Below are 6,000 nucleotides of genomic sequence, written 5' to 3'. Positions count from 1 at the left end.
CTCAAAGCTGCCATATTGTGCAGGCACCACAAACGTTTTAAGTTCACTCAACTAGTTTCCCAGTTATTGATTATTTTGACAAGATTAGCTCTTAGTATATGAGTAGAACTGACCCCCAAACTCATTTCTTTCAATAGTGGATTGAAATTACGTCTGACGTAATAAAGACGTGCAACTTCATTGGTTAGGTTCATATCAACATGGCAAATAACCTAATAACATACACAAACCAACATAAACCAATAAAAAAATCGGAAATCCCTTGGTGAATTAACTAGTCTACGATCGATTGTGGCAGTTGTAAATTGATACACTTTGACATTGTAGGCCTAAGACTAATCCTAACCCTAACCCTAATCCTAACCTTAACCCATGCCTAACACGCATTCCAGGCAGCGCTGCCTTAAAGACAACTTTGGGGGCTTAAAACACCAAGAAACAAATCTTCTCCCAAGGAGCAAAATTAAAAAGAAATAATTTTAAATGCATTTCAAACACATACAAATGATTGTGTTTTGTAACAAAAAAACAGGACATTTTATGGAGATATGCTGTTGTGAGCCCCCTCACTGTGGCCTGTTGCTGAGCTTAGATATTACTATTCCAGTTGTTGTTGCTTTTTTTTTTGCTCGGATCCTTGACATATTGACATATTGATTTGTCCCTCTCTGAAAAATGGTGAATATGCTTGGCCTGCTGTAAGGGTGCGAGATGGACAACGGAACCTGGCCAGCAGGAATAGCCAGAGGTTCATCCGTGTGTGTGCATATGTGGTCACAGGACACACACACACACACACACACACGCACGCACGCACACCACACACACACACACACACAAATAAGTAAAATCACAGACCTCACTCATGCACCCCAAAGAGCAGTATGAGAGTAGCTTCATCCTCCAGTGGGAAGCCAGTGCAGCAGAGCCATTTGAGCCATGCGGAAACGGGGACCAGGATGATGAATCTACTTAATATACTGATCCAGTCGCACAGCAGAGTTCCAAAAGACGCGTGACACAAAGATGCATGTTCTCATTTTGCACAAGACCCATTTGTATGGTTAATGCATATCAGAGATAGAACTGTTAACACTCTAAACTGAATTGATGGATAAAATAAAACCTCTGGGTTTTGTGCCCATGCTACAAATCCATTACAGATCAATAAATTCCATTCCGTTTCACACTTCTTATGACCACTTGCAAAATGGGTTTAACATTGCAATAGCAAAGAAGTCAAATGTCTTTCATTAGCAATTGTTATACTCTTCCAGTGATTGAACACGTACTACCACAGGATGGACAAACGCTCTTGAAGATCATACCTTGCACTTGTGTTGTCTAGAGGGCTGCTGAGTCTGAATGTATTTTCCTTTAATCCAGTTTGCCTTTTGATCTTAATTCAGTTGTTGGCAGAGGATCCATTTAACAAAATGGCTCTCATAGAAATTGAATTGCACATGGAACGAGCTGCCAGACAGTAAGGGGTTTTTCCTTGACTGTTTCATCTGTTACAGATATATCCATTCTTCCTAGGTGAAGAGGTAGATGAAGAGGTTATTAGGCCATAAAGTGTTCTCAATGTTATGTATGTTACGTAGTATCTTATTTCCTTTCCTTTCCTTTCTTTCCCTTGGTTTTCTATTCTATTTCATTCTTACTTCACCACATCATATTTCATATGCATGGTGTGTTTCACTATACTTCACAATAAGGCCTTGCTTGGCTTACTTTGTGACCCTGTTGTTAAAGGTCTAGGCTACAAATATTTTTAATATATACATATACATTGTGAAAAGCTGCATATGTTAAATCTGGTCTGGGTAAGTGTATGGCAGACTAGGTCTGAGACAGATCTGTGGGAGGCACACTGAAGTTTGAACATCTTTACAAGAGCAAAGCACAGATTGCGCCATCTGCTGGTCAAGCTTAATCCTAACACCTAAATTATTTAGACTTCTAAATGGTAGTGTGTATGCAAAAATATGTGATGAAATATGGCAATTTTTATACATATTTAATACCTAAACATATTGGTGCAATTCAAATATTTGAATTAATCTTCTGAAAATTGTGTTGACATTTGCTTTTTTGTTGTTGATGAATGACTAACGTCTTCATTACTGTAAACTCAGCCAAACTGCTGTTTGTGTAATCAGTTTGAATAATCTGCATGTCTGTGTCTATTATAAACCATCACGACCCAGCCTCACCAACTTCACTTAGTCAGCACAGAGACTGGACCTTATAAGTGGGTACTCCAAATCTGCTGACCATGTGATATCTTCTTGGCAATCTCACCATCTTGGGGTCAATTGTGATTAAGACATCAGGGTCATGGCCGCTGCTGGAGAAGAGCATTAGGAAGACCTTGTTGAATGGTATTGTTGTATTGCTCTTGTCCTCTGTATTTACAATTGATCCAAAAAGGACATCATTACCCTCTGCTCAAGATAAATAATCTTACATCTCCTCCTTTAATTAATCTCCTGCTATTGATGTCTTGAGGCTTTTGTATTTCAGTGACTCCTAGAGTTGAGTCAGTGCTTAATTGAGAATTGATTCCCCTCAGGTTCATCAATTTTAGCCTCCACCCTCTTTAAAATACCATAAAATGCAACAAACATTTAATTAAACCTCCCAGAATTGCACCAGTATAATGTCCCTCCGCGTGATGTCACGACTCCATGGCTGTTAGTGGCTGGTCCTGTAAATAACCAGTAGGTGGCACACTCAACTTGAAGGTGAAAAGAATTTGAGTGAGATTCCAAGCACTTCTCTGCATTCTCCCCTCTGTGTTGTTGTTAGAAGCCTAAATGACAAACCAGCTGTGAGAAGATTAAGATCTTATCTCTCAAATTTATTTAGAGGGTGAGGCTTCGGGGAACTGGAGCAATGAGGGAAATTCACTCATGAATAATGTTATCGCTGTTTCATCTTCTTTGTCATTTTGCCTTTTGCACAGTTGGCTACAGGTTCCAGTGGCATACATTCATCCAGTGTTGCACACATCTCCATTTCTTTCACTCCATTTCTCTCTCTCTCTGAATAGACATTCTTGGTTTATTGAAGTAATATAGAAGTAAACACAAAGCATAATAGTTTTACTAACCTCAGTTTCCTATTTAATATGTTATTGTATTATTATCATAATATATAAAAACACAAGGATGTTATTTAAGGAAGAGGCTACTGGCCAAGAGGCTGACTAAAACAGGTCTTTGCTCTTTTGCATTTTTTAGTCATGTAGAGAACTTTTTTATGGCTTCACTAATAGGACTAAGTTAACAGCCTATGATAAAACTTACAACAAAAGCATTCAATCGCTATTCTAATATGATAGACATCAGCCACAAAAATTGCCCTTGTGGCAGCTTGCATTCAGACAAAACCTTTTCACAGTAATGCATTACACATCAAAGAGGGTTTGATATCAGTGTGAACTGCTTTGGCTGGCTGGGTATTGTTGTTTTGTCTGAGGCACACTTGTATCTCAAGTTCCTGGGAGCATCCAGCAGGAGGGTTTGGAGCCAGGTTGGCTTGGCCTATTAGACACTGCATGCAGAGCCTGCCTGAGTTGACTTGATGGTATGTTATCACTTCATATCACAATGCACACACTGAGTGAATTTTGAGTTTTAGTGAACATTACATTTTATTGGGAACCAGAATGTAATGGAAAAACAAAAAAGAGGTTGTGCTATATTTTTCATCCTCAGAATTCATCCAAAAAATCTAGAGAAACAACAAATTTTTTTATGACTTCCTACATCCCAGTAACCTAGTTAGCAGACCTTCTCAATTGTAATCGAGAGTGGGTCTGGAAAAGGTTCATTGACTTACTACTTCCAGGGCGTAACTAGCAGTGAAATTAAACTTAAATTGGTGCATTTAACTCTTACCAAATCGTTTCAGAAGTGTAGCAATCTCATAAACAAAGATTTTAAATGCAGTTGTTTACTCAATTCCAAAAAAATACACGTCCATGCCTGATTAGCGATTGTATTTCTGTGCCCATATTTTAGGGACATTGGAAATGGGCTTCAATGGCCTTTTGGCCAGACGGACTTGCAGCGCAAATCCCAAATATGCCAAAGGTTCTTCTGGGTATTCCCAGGCTAACATCCCAGCACAGCTCTCTAAGTCCAGGCTGTCATATACATCATACACACATGACAGTCTCAAACTGTCAGTGATGCACTCTGTCACAGATAAGGAACAGGATCAAGAAAACTCTCTGTTATAGCTCAGAAGTCATCTTAGAAATACTTGCAAGGGTTAAGCAACTTTTTTTTGTGAGTTCACTGAATAATTTAGATAGTAAAATAATCTCATTTGGTTTCCATGTGGAAAATCCTGTTTTGTCCCTCATGGCGTGCCTCTGACTGAGGACTTACGGCATGCATCAGGCATTCTCTGTTTGCTTAGATGGAATTGAGAATTCAATACGAGCGTAAAATTTCATTTGTGGCAGAAACTCTGGCTATGTTGTGATATTCCGCTGAAATTAGACACACCTCATGAATACAGATGCGACTTAAAACACTGAGCGGGGGTGGGGGGGTGATGTGTCCACGAAAGTGCTCTGCCTCTCCTCAAGGTGTGTTCTCTGTTTGAGTGGTGCAAGCACCGCTGCTAAATTTAACTACAAATTTCCTCTAAATTCCAATTTAGTTTGAGGCAATCAGTGGGAAATTTAAATTCTTATCAAAACAAACAAAATTCATCAGCTGTGATTAAAACTAATTCTTGCAGTGTAAGACTCTTATAGATAACAGGAATCACCCATGTATCTATAAACTTCACAGAAAAAGCTATCCTCTTTTGTCCTCACAGCAGGAAAGAACCTACGTGACTAAATGTGTTTAAAAAGAAATGTGATTACTGTGTTGTGATTCCGACTTATCTGTAAGCAACTGCTGCTCCAGCAGCTCGTCCAGATCTGATATTTGACAGCGACCGACCACTGGGTTGCCGTGTGTGAAGGCTGCTGATTGACAGACAGACAGTGACAGACATGAGTGAGATGTGGTCGGTGGGGGCAGACGTGTCACACATGGCAGCCCCACGCGCCTAAGAAAGGCGTCCCTTTTTCAGAGGGGAGGGCAGAAAAGAGCATACCTCCTACAGGGACCCTACCAGCTGGAGCATGTGAGGTGAAGAGCAGTCAGGATCTGCAGGAGGAAGAACAGGAATGGCAGCTATACAGTTATACATGACTGTAAATAATATAATAATATAATAATCATTTCCTTAATAAATAATATAATAATAATAATAATAATTTCCTTCCCAGGCCCAATTCAGGCCCAACCCTGACCAACATGCTGATTTGCTTTTTTCACTGACATATTCAGATCTCCATATGATTGACAAGTCCCATTTGTATTCTCAGCTCAAACGTCTCTTGTGTTCCTCTCTCCCCCACCATCTGCAGTGTTCTTGCCCTTTGGGGGATCTTTGGAGGCCTCTCTCCATCACCCCCCTCACAATCAACATGGACAGGAGGTGCACCAGTGACGTGGAGGCTCCAGGCAGGAGACAGTGCGGACCCTGCACCTTTGAGTGTGTTTACCTCTTTCATGCGCCTCAGAAGCATGCCAAGCTGGTTGCTAGTAGCTATATGGCACCACTTCGTCCCCCTCTCTCTTCACCAACACAACTTTTCTGCCCTTCACTGACGAAACTCTATGAGATATTAAAAGCACTGTATTTAATCAATTTTTCATAGGCAGAGGCACCACAAGCAGCTTGTAAGAAGACCCAGAGAGGCGTGCAATGTCCTGACAATGATGGGGCTATAAGCCAGCAAGCAAAATCAGCGCCGGGTCAAAAAGCTTGGCTAAAGAAATAGACAGATGTCTTAACTATTCCATGTAGTCATGTCGTGTAGTTGTGCAGAGTGCAATGGTGTCATGATGTGTTACTGGCCATGAGAGGTCAAGAGCACGAACTGCCATAGCAACATGCACGTCTAAATATAAACCATGCATACCC

Source organism: Alosa sapidissima, chromosome 6 (assembly GCF_018492685.1).
Source record: "Alosa sapidissima isolate fAloSap1 chromosome 6, fAloSap1.pri, whole genome shotgun sequence".
Classification (NCBI taxonomy): Eukaryota; Metazoa; Chordata; class Actinopteri; order Clupeiformes; family Clupeidae; genus Alosa; species Alosa sapidissima.
Note: the sequence above shows the minus strand (reverse complement) of the source record.